Source organism: Monodelphis domestica, chromosome 7, assembly GCF_027887165.1.
Source record: "Monodelphis domestica isolate mMonDom1 chromosome 7, mMonDom1.pri, whole genome shotgun sequence".
In the NCBI taxonomy this organism is placed as follows: Eukaryota; Metazoa; Chordata; class Mammalia; order Didelphimorphia; family Didelphidae; genus Monodelphis; species Monodelphis domestica.
In genome coordinates this window covers 25,629,337-25,639,618 of record NC_077233.1, presented here as the reverse complement: position 1 = coordinate 25,639,618, position 10,282 = coordinate 25,629,337, and positions in this window count along the sequence as shown.

The window sequence follows — 10,282 nt, the reverse complement described above, 5'->3', positions numbered from 1 at the left end:
TGACAGCTGGAATCTCTCCCCTAGAGGTTGAGAAGAAAGAAACCTGAGATTGCTTTTCCTGAGTTCTGTTAGCTGAGTGTGATCTTGCTATCACTGATTACCACATTCAACCAGTAAATAAACATTTATTAAATGCCTACTATGTGCCAGTCATTGTGCTAAGCACTAGGGAATATGAAAAAAGCAAAAAGATAGTCCCTGTTCTCAAGGAGGTCACAATCTGAAGGTGAGATAGCTGGTGTGAAGATTGGATTTGACTCTCTCCTGATTGTAACAATGAAGGTACTTAACTCTTCCTTGATTGTGAAGATAAAATTGTAATCCTCTGTCTATTTTTAGATTTTAATCCCTAAAGTACTTAAAGTTGAGTATGGAGATCTACCCATTTTGGATTTTAACAAAGGTATGAACACCCATTTCATACAATGAGTGGGAAGTCTGTGACCCACGTGTGAAAGACTGGACAGTCCTGGAGTGGAGCATCAGCTGTGATTGGTAGACATAAAAGGTGACACAAGAGAAAAAGGTCTTTAAAAGTGGCACAGACACTTGAAGAGAGTCACTTGGAGGAGAGAGACTCTTGGAGTGAAGACATACTTGGAGTCTAGCCTGCTGGAGTTGAGGCTGATAAAAGAATCTGCTGATTGAACTGACAGTGAATGTGGTGAGTGTAAAGGCTGACTTCCTTGCCCTTTTTGGAGGCATGGGGAGGAGACTCCTTTCCCCTGACTGGGGCCTTAGAATTTCTACCTGGCTTAGAGGAAGCTCTTTCTCCTTCCTTCCTTCCTTCCTTCCTTCCTTCCTTCCTTCCTTCCTTCCTTCCTTCCTTCCTTCCTTCCTTCCTTTCTTCCTTCCTTCCTCCCTCCCTTCCTCCCTCCCTTCTTTCCTCCCTCCCTCCCTCCCTTCCTTCCTTCCTTCCTTCCTTCCTTCCTTCCTTCCTTCCTTCCTTCCTTCCTTCCTTCCTTCCTTCCTTCCTTCCTTCCTTCCTTCCTTCCTTCCTTCCTTCCTTCCTTCCTTCCTTCCTTCCTTCCTTCCTCCCTTCCTTCCTCCCTCCCTCCCTCCCTCCCTCCCTCCCTTCCTTCCTTCCTTCCTTCCTTCCTTCCTTCCTCCCTCCCTCCCTCCCTCCCTCCCTCCCTCCCTCCCTCCCTTCTTTCCTTCCTTCCTTCCTTCCTTCCTTCCTTCCTTCCTTCCTTCCTTCCTTCCTTCCTTCCTTCCTTCCTTCCTTCCTTCCTTCCTTCCTTCCTTCCTTCCTTCCTTCCTTCCTTCCTTCCTTCCTTCCTTCCTTCCTATTGAAGACAGAAAGTGGTAGCTGGGAGCTCTATCCCACAGGGACCCTGAGACCTGTTGAGAGACATCTCCTGCAGAGACCAGAGAAGCACTGGAAATTGAGAGAAAAGAGAGAAAGCAGCAGAGATACGCTAGCTGGTGTGGAGCAGCAGAGATATGATTTGGAGGACCAGTGAGAAGCAGGTGAGATGATATCATCAGATGACTTCTGAAATGTCCCCTCTATGAATGGGTGCTATTTTCCTGTGCTCCCTAAGGGTATGTGCCCTTTGGGTGCAATCTCTATGGATGTCCACAAAGACCCAATCTTTAACTCTCTCAAACAGATTTAAACCTTCTTCTTTTAAACCCTTATCTTCCACCTTAGAATCAACACCGTGTGTTGGTTCCAAGGCAGAAGAGTGGTAAAAGCTAGGCAATGGGGGTTAAGTGACTTGTCCAGTGTCACCCAGTTGGGAAGTGTCTGAGGCCAGATTTGAACCTAGGACCTCCTGTCTCTAGGCCTGGCTCTCAATTCCCTGAGCTACCCAGCTACCCCCAGATTTAAACCTTCTACTACAGAGCCTCCAAATACCACTCCTTTGAGGATCATGTTTTGAGACTGATCTGTGATACCTGACATCAAGTTCTCATCTGCCCCCAAATCTGTGATGTTTACTCTAACCTCATCTTTGTAATATTTCCTCACCATTAGCTCCCTTATTAATTCTAATGCTAATTCTTTGAAACAATGCAACTGATAAGAAAATGCTGAATAGGTGCAGATGACCACTAGGTGGTAGCAAACTCTTGGTTTTCTTTCCCTTTCACTTCTATTTTCTTGTGGCTGAGTTATTGTGGCATAATATGAAAAGCTAATAATAATACAAAAAATACATCATTATCCCAAACTCTGGTTCTGCTAGTTCCTCAAAAGGAACATATTCTTTCATTTAGAGAAAAACCACAGATTTCCAAAATGCAGGGCAAATGCATTTTCCTGCTTGTCAGTATTAAAAGATCTTTTACACTAGAGGAAAGGACCAGAAAGTCCAGGAGACTCATCTACCCTTGGAACTAGATCTCACTGGATAGACATTGAAAACAGTCAGACTTATTTCTTGCAAATTCCTTGAATGACTTCTTATATTTTGTTTAACATCAGTCCTTTTTATTCAGTTCTTTCATAATAATAATAATTACTAGAATTTATATAGAGATTTATACCAAATCATATTTATATATCATATATAATATGTATTTTCTTTAGACAGATATATATGCAATCTCTCCTTTTGATGTGATATATAATATTTTATATATAATGTAACATGTATAATATATAAAACATACATCATATATATAATATAACATTATGTACTATACAAAATACACACCTATATTACATGTAGCATAACATCATATGTTATATAAAATACACATATAATAAATTAGACGTATTATATAATATTAGCATTTGATCCATAGACTTACCATGGAAGATAGGTGTTATTTTTATCACCATTTTACACATGAAGAAATGAGGCACAGGCAGTTTAAGTGACTTGCCCAGTGTTTACAGAATTAGCAAGTATCTGAGGCTAGATTTGAATTCAGGTCCTTGCGACTCAACATCCAGAATTGTGTTCATATTTCACTGGAACCAAGAGCAAGCTACCTAAGTTCTGTGAGCCTTTGCCTTCTGCAAAATGATGAATAAAACAATAGTATCTGTAGTCACCATCTCGTGGGGTTGTAGTAAGGATGGAATGAGAAGATGGCAAACAATAGTCCAATGAAGGAGGTCCTATCATTATCCTTGTTTTTACAGTGTAAGGATAATTTTAGTGTTTTGACTTAAATGTAAATAATTGGTCGCCTCTCCATGGATAATTCCCAAATAATAAAATACCCAAGTCAGCTGGGAATTATGGAGGTTTTAATGGCCTACCTGAGCCTAAGGGTAAGGGAGTCAGTCTTATAACTCACCATGAGACCATCTCCAAGATGGGTTCCAGTCCTCCACTGAACTCAATCTCCTGAACTGAGTTCAGAATCATCTCTTGAACTGACTTTTAGCTTTTTAAAAAAAAATTTCTCTTATGTCACCTCCCCTAAATTTTTATGTCTACCCATCACAGTAGATGCTTTTTTCCAGGACTGCACATTCTTAGTTCTCACCACTCTTTAGTTCTCACCTTCTCTGGTTAGATTATATCTTCTGAGGTACTTCACACTTCTTTGTTTAAGTTTGCCTTTTGTGAGTTACTTGACCTTTTTGTGATTAATTTAACCTTTACAGGTACTTAGCACCTTTTTGTATTAGATCTAAAAATAGACCTAGCTCAAGGTTCTAGATTCACTATAGGGTATGAGTTAAGTACATTCATTGTTCAATCAGGAGTTTACAACTTTATCTTCCCTTAAAGTATGTCTAATTAGGGTGGAGTAGTTTCCAAGTTCACAACAGATGAGAAAAGTGAAGTTTAGAGAAATGAAATCTCATATCCATGATTTTGCAGCTAGTATGTATGAGAGACTGAAATGGAACCTAGGTCTCTCCTGACTCCAAAACACCAAGCTGTCTATCTAATGATGTAAGCAAAAAGTAAAGTACCATATAAATGTAAACTCTTAATTGTTGCTTTACTTTGGCCATGGAAAGCTGGTCCATCAGGCAGTGTCCAATTATCCCTATTCGATTATAAGCACTATGAGAGCAGGCACTATATTTCACTTTATTTTTGTATAAACCTAGTATCTGAGAAAATATACATAGTAGGTGCTTTGATTTGTCTGTCACAAGTCTGAATACCTGTGGGAAACAAGCACGTGATGATAGAATCAGAAATTTAGAGCCTCAGAAGTCTTTTAGTTCACTTCTTTCATTCTGTAGATAAGAAAACTATAACCCAGTAAAAGGAAGTGAGAAGGTCACACAGGAAGTGATTAATTAATAGTCATCTTTATAGATTTAAAACTGGGAGAGACATTGGAAGTCATCAAGTCCAGTCCTCTCAGTATTGCAGATGAGAAAACTGATATCAAAAAAAGCTAAATGAGTTATCCAAAGTGACACAAGTAGTGTCAGAGGTGGAATTTGAACCCAGGCCCTTCGATTCTAAATCAGGGGTCTGTCACCTTTTTTGTAACATGGATCCCTTTGGTAGTCTGTTGAAGCTTACAGACCCCTTCTCAGAGGAATGCTTTTTTAAATGCATAACATAAAATATACATAGGATTGCAAAGGAAATCAAAGCTTCAAGAAAATAAAGATGGAATTTTATTTTCACATCCAAGGTCATGGAGCCCCTGAGCCATGATCTATCTCCTGGTTAACAGAACCAAGCCTAGAGATGGTAGGTTTGGGGTTCAAATCTGGCCTGAGATTTCCTATCTTTGTGATCCTGAGCTAGTCACTTGAATTGAATTGCCTAGCCCTTACCACTCTTCTGTCTTGGTATTGATACTTAGTATTGATTTTATGGTATAAGGTAAGGATTAAAAAAAAAAAGAACCCTAGGTTTAGAGCCTGTATTCTTTCCACCATTATTTCAAATTAGTGTAATGAGGTCACCTAGACCTGGCCTATGGCTTCTTCATTTGGCCAATAGTGAATGCACTTGTACCAGCCCTCTTATTTGTTTAGCTTGCAAACTGTGTGAGAGAGAAAGGATGGATCCTATTTCTATAGGAGCAACACTTGCTGCCAACACAAGCTTCCCTGGTAGCCAACCAGAGTTAGGTTGTAACCTAACCTAGGCTGTTAGGATGTAAGTAGATTCAAGAATTGAGGTCAGGTTAGCTCTGATTTTCTTTTTAAAAAGTGCATTTATGCTGAAGTCTGTTCCTGAAAAGTGGTGGATGAATTAAATTCAGGCAAATATGATCATGTTAAATGTCCTGGGGGAACTTCCCCTTTAAACTGAACTCTGGTAAAGTGAAAAATAGTGAGCTGATCATCCTCTGGGAATGTCCCACTAATTTGTGTCTTCCAAAACTTCCTGAGGAATCCCCAGACAGAGGAGTCTTTGCAGGACACACAGTGCATCTGTTGGTCATTTTGTCCTGCTCGGTGCTACAAAGCAAATCCCTCCGGAGGTTTTTTCTCTCTTGAGAAATAAGGGTGTAATTTTTCAAGCATCAGCTGCCAGAGATTACTTTGCAAGTGCTATGCCATGGGAAAGTTTACAGAGAGCACCTAGAAACCAGAATGTTTCCCACAGAAACAATTTCATAAGCTCCCAGAGGAGTGTATGCCACTTGCTGGTTGACAGCTCAGGGCCAGGATTGCTCCTGGAGAAGAAACTATATCTAAAATGATGCTATTTGCCCATTTTATTGTTTTATTGGTTGCTGCCTCAGGTCAGTATCTACAATTTTATTTTCAAATTTGGATGCCTTTGGAATACTTTTCATCCCAATTTGAGCTCTAGATTTTTTGTTACAATTGGTAGCACTGATATAGGAAATTACTTCATCTTTACATTCCTAGTGCCCATCTAGTGCACAGTAGGTGTTTAAAAAATCCTTTTGGACTTACTGGTTGATTTGAAATTTGCAATCACTTTGGAGGGGAGACCTTTCAGCAAATTAAGCATCAAAACATCCATTAAACTCTTTTTCTTTTTCACAACTGAAGGCAGTTCATTGGATGCTTTTCTTTTCTTACTGAATTGGTTGAGTTATTGCTTTGGTATCAGGCAGTCTTGATTATAAAAGTCTGGCAGTAATTTTAGGAAAGAAAAAGTTTTGGAAGGTAGAAGAAACTACCTAAACCTAAGTAGCTTCTCCTAAATCCAAATGGTAAGTGGCATATTGAAATCTACAAACATATTATGACCATTTCTAATTGGATTGATTCAATTTACTTTAAAGCATTGTGTTAGGCATGAGAAAGTTGGATTTTAAATTTAATTTCAATGTAATTTCAATAAATTTAATTTTATATAAATTTGCATGTTAATGTAAATAATATATATTATTTATGTGTAAACAATATAAATAAATATAAATAATAAAAATAATTATATAAAATTAATTTTAATTTAATTTAAATTTAAAATTAAAGAATTTTACATAGCCCCTGCCTTCAAGCAGTTTATATTCTATTTAGTTGAATGTTTGAAGTGTCTAAGACAATTAAGATCAAATCAAATCATCATTATTGAAAACTATTGTAAAAATAAACTCTTTTAATCTGAACTATTTTCTGGGACACTTAAAATTCTTATTTGAAGAAATCATTAATATGTTTTGTTTTGGCACAAGATGTAGACACTTTCCAACTAACATTCAAACATCAGTTAAGTAAATTCAAATAATAGTACCTGTTGCTTTTTTAGCCTAGGAACAATATAACAGCCTTTGGATCTGCTCTAAATAATATTTGTTTATCTCTAGTTAACCCTTATTGTTCAGGCATTTTTCAGTTTTGTCCAACTTTTCATGACTCCATTTGGGGTTTTCTTGGCAAAGATATTGAAATGCTTTGCCATTTCTTTCTCTAGCTCATTTTACAGATGAGGAAACTGAGGCCAACAGGGTTCAGTGATGTGCCTGGGGTCATACAGTCACTAAATGTCTGAAGACACATTTGAACTCATGAAGCTGTCTTCCAGACTTCAACCAGGCACTATATCCACTGTGCCACTTAGCTACACATTAACTCCTGGCCTCATTAAATAAAATGGGTGAAATACAGTATATTACAGTGACTATCCTGGACAGAGAGACAGTGAGAGGAAGTTAGGGAGAGAGTAGACTTTGGGGGGAACTTCCCTCAGTTGTTGAAGAGGTGAGTATAATCAATAGCTTTGGTTATTTCTTATATTTCTTAACAATTTGCAGATAGAAAGGGACCAAAGTCTCTTTGAGAGAAGGTACTCTGCATTTGGAAGTAGTTGGATGTGACCTAGTGAAACAATTGAATGGAAATTTTATTTTCTCCACAGCCATCTAAGCTATTAATCAGGAGACCATCAGAACATCTACTCAAGTAGAAAGAACCCCCCCCCCCCAAACAAATAAAGGGTTAGCTGACAGATAAACAGATGAGTAGGGAAAATATTCTCAAAATAATAGTAATGAGAATAATGACAACAACAATAATAGCTAGCATTTATATAGCGTGTTAAGATTCTCAAAGTACATTATATATGTCATTATATATGATCCTCACAATAGCCCATTGATTTAGGTAATATTATTATCCTCATTTCATGGATGAGAAAATCAAAATTAAATGAGGCTAAGCTACTTTTTTTTAGGGTCAGGAAGTGGCTAAGAATAGGAATTAAATTTTAATGGTTTAACTAAAACATATGAAAATTATAAATAATATGGTAGTCACCAATTTAAAGTATTATTACTCAGTCAAAATTACTTTTAATAGCTTTGATTTACAAAAGAGGTGAAAAGAATGAAAATAGAGAAATACAGAAAGATAGAGAAGACATTTAGCTTATTTATCTAAATATTGCTCCAGTGCTCAATTCAGCCAGGACTTGTTGACCTTCAGCAGGGATTAAACTCTCTCCAGAAGACAGGAAAGGAAAGCCAGTTATTCACTCACCCAAGTTCCATCCAAGAGGTAGGTCAAGATGATGACTAGAGCTGAAGAAGACTTCTAAGGCCAACTTTCTTAATGAAGTCCACTTTCTTCTTGAAGCCCACTTCCTTCTTGAAGTTCCCTCCCCCAGCCCCAGAAATCCAGGGCCTTTTATGGTGGCTTCTTGTCCCTTCCCCTCTTCACATGGGCCAATCACAGTTTCCAAATTGTCTAGACACTGCCCAGGGGGGCAGTGTCTGTGGGATCCACTTCTCACCTTCTGGAGGGGTAAATTCTCATCAAAAGGGTTCACATATTCCTGACTGATTGAGTTTCTGAGGATGTGAATTCTCTAAGTAGTTTCTGAGTTCCTCCACCTAATTCAAGCTTTTGTTGATTCAATCAAAAGGTAGACAAAGGAGAGTTAGTCTTGTCTTCACAATCTATTGAGGTACTAAGTAGGGGTACTTAAGTTGCTGTTAACCAAAGTGTTAACTCCAACTAGGCAAAGAGAATATAAGGATTCCCTTTTTACAAGTGTAAACTGAGAATAGACAAAGGGAACCAACAATTTCCTTTCACATAAGGCTGGATTTGATCTTAGGTCTTCCCAGATTCAAGTTCAGTACTCTTTTTTTATCAATCTACTTGTTTGTCCATCTGTCTATCAGTCTATCTATCTATGTATCTATCGTTAAAATTTATATGTTTGGATTGAATATTTAATTTGTGGTCGTCAGGGATTTAATTTCTAAATCCGAAAATGAATTACTCAAGTAAATGGAATTACTGGTAGTTTATTTTTACAATAGAGGGAAGATATTGAAGAAGGGAGAAAAGGAGAAAGAGAGAGAGAGAGAGAGAGACAGAGAGAGAGAGAGAGACAGAGAGAGAGAGAGAGACAGAGAGAGAGCTCTCTGGCTTCCTCTGAACCAATTAGAAATTCTAAGGCACCAGTCAGGGGAAAAGAGTCTCAAGATGATGGGCCTTTCTAAGAGGTTCACACCTCCAGAAAGGACAAGGAAAGAAGTCAACCTTTACACTCACTATGGTGACTGTCTAAAAGGAAAGCAGTCTGAGGTCTTCTGCACAAGTTTCTCCAGGGGTCCAGTTCCACAGCTAAGTGTCTTCACTCCAAGTCTGAGTGTTTGTCTTCCAGGGTCTCCTCAAGTGTCTGTTTTTCCTCTAGCTCAGAGTGACTGTTCTCACTCCAAGTTCAAGTGACTCTCTTCCAGTCCAACTCCGAGTGACTGAATTTATCTGTGTGTCTCTGTTTCCACTATTTAAAGACCATTTTCTCTTGTGTCACCTCCCCTAAATTTTACGTCTATCAATCACAACCAGTGCTTTTCTCCAGGACTGCCCACTCTTTCACACGTGGGTCACAGAACTCTTACTCAAATGTATGACATGGGTGTTCATTCCTTTTGTGGTTAGTTCATACCTTTTTGTAGTTGGTTCATACCTTTTTTTGGTTAAAATTGGTAGATCTACTTTAAATACTGGGTTAACACTTTTGGGAATTAAAATCTAAAAATAGACAGGGGATTACAATTTAATTTTCACAATAAAGGAAGAGCTTCATTGTTACAATCAGGGGAGAGCCAATTCCAATCTTCATACCATCTATCTATATGTCTGTCTATTCATCCATCCTTCTATGCATCTGTCTATCTATCCATTCATCTAACTCTAAACACAGAGCCCTGATGATTTTGTTTCTGTTGGGTCCTGCTGCTGGTTGTGTTGGCATTTGCTTGAATCTCTTGTTCCTCTTATCTGTGGTATTCTGACTGACTTTTTGTGCAATTGCAGATGGATTTTTTGATCATTATTTAGTCTTTATGGTTTTGCTAGAGGAGAGGGAGCTTGGTGGCCTGTTTCCTGTTCAGATAATTATCTTCAGGTTAATTTCTTATCATATTTTTACTCCAAGGTGAAGATTTATTGAGTGGGATGACCTGTAGAATAAACAGTTTTTATGAATTTTTTTCTGTCTGTCAGTTTGCTTATCTGTCCTTTTTGCTTAGCTTATATAATTGAATTCATTAATAATTTGTGTTCTTTGTTCTTATCCCCTTGATCCCCTTGATACAACACCCTCTGAGGTTCCAGGATCCTCTGTGAGTTTTGGGAAGTATCTCCTTTCTCTGTTATCACTTTGAGTCCCTAGCAGCTCTGTTTCACCCATTCTTGGGGACCTGTGACTAGTACTCCAGTTCCATTTAAATACTTAACATTTTAACATCCCATTTAAATAACTTAAATGCTTAAAATGGACCCCTGTTTACTTTTGTGAGGCAATTAAAAATTGTCCTAATTTAATCTATTTCTGTTTAATAGTTATATTGATCTGTTCTTAAAGCAAAGAAATGGGTTAATATGTAAAGTTTTCTGGGCATCTGGTTCAGATAATTTAATAAAACCTTTACTATCTATACCCAGGAAGCATACCACATTATCTAA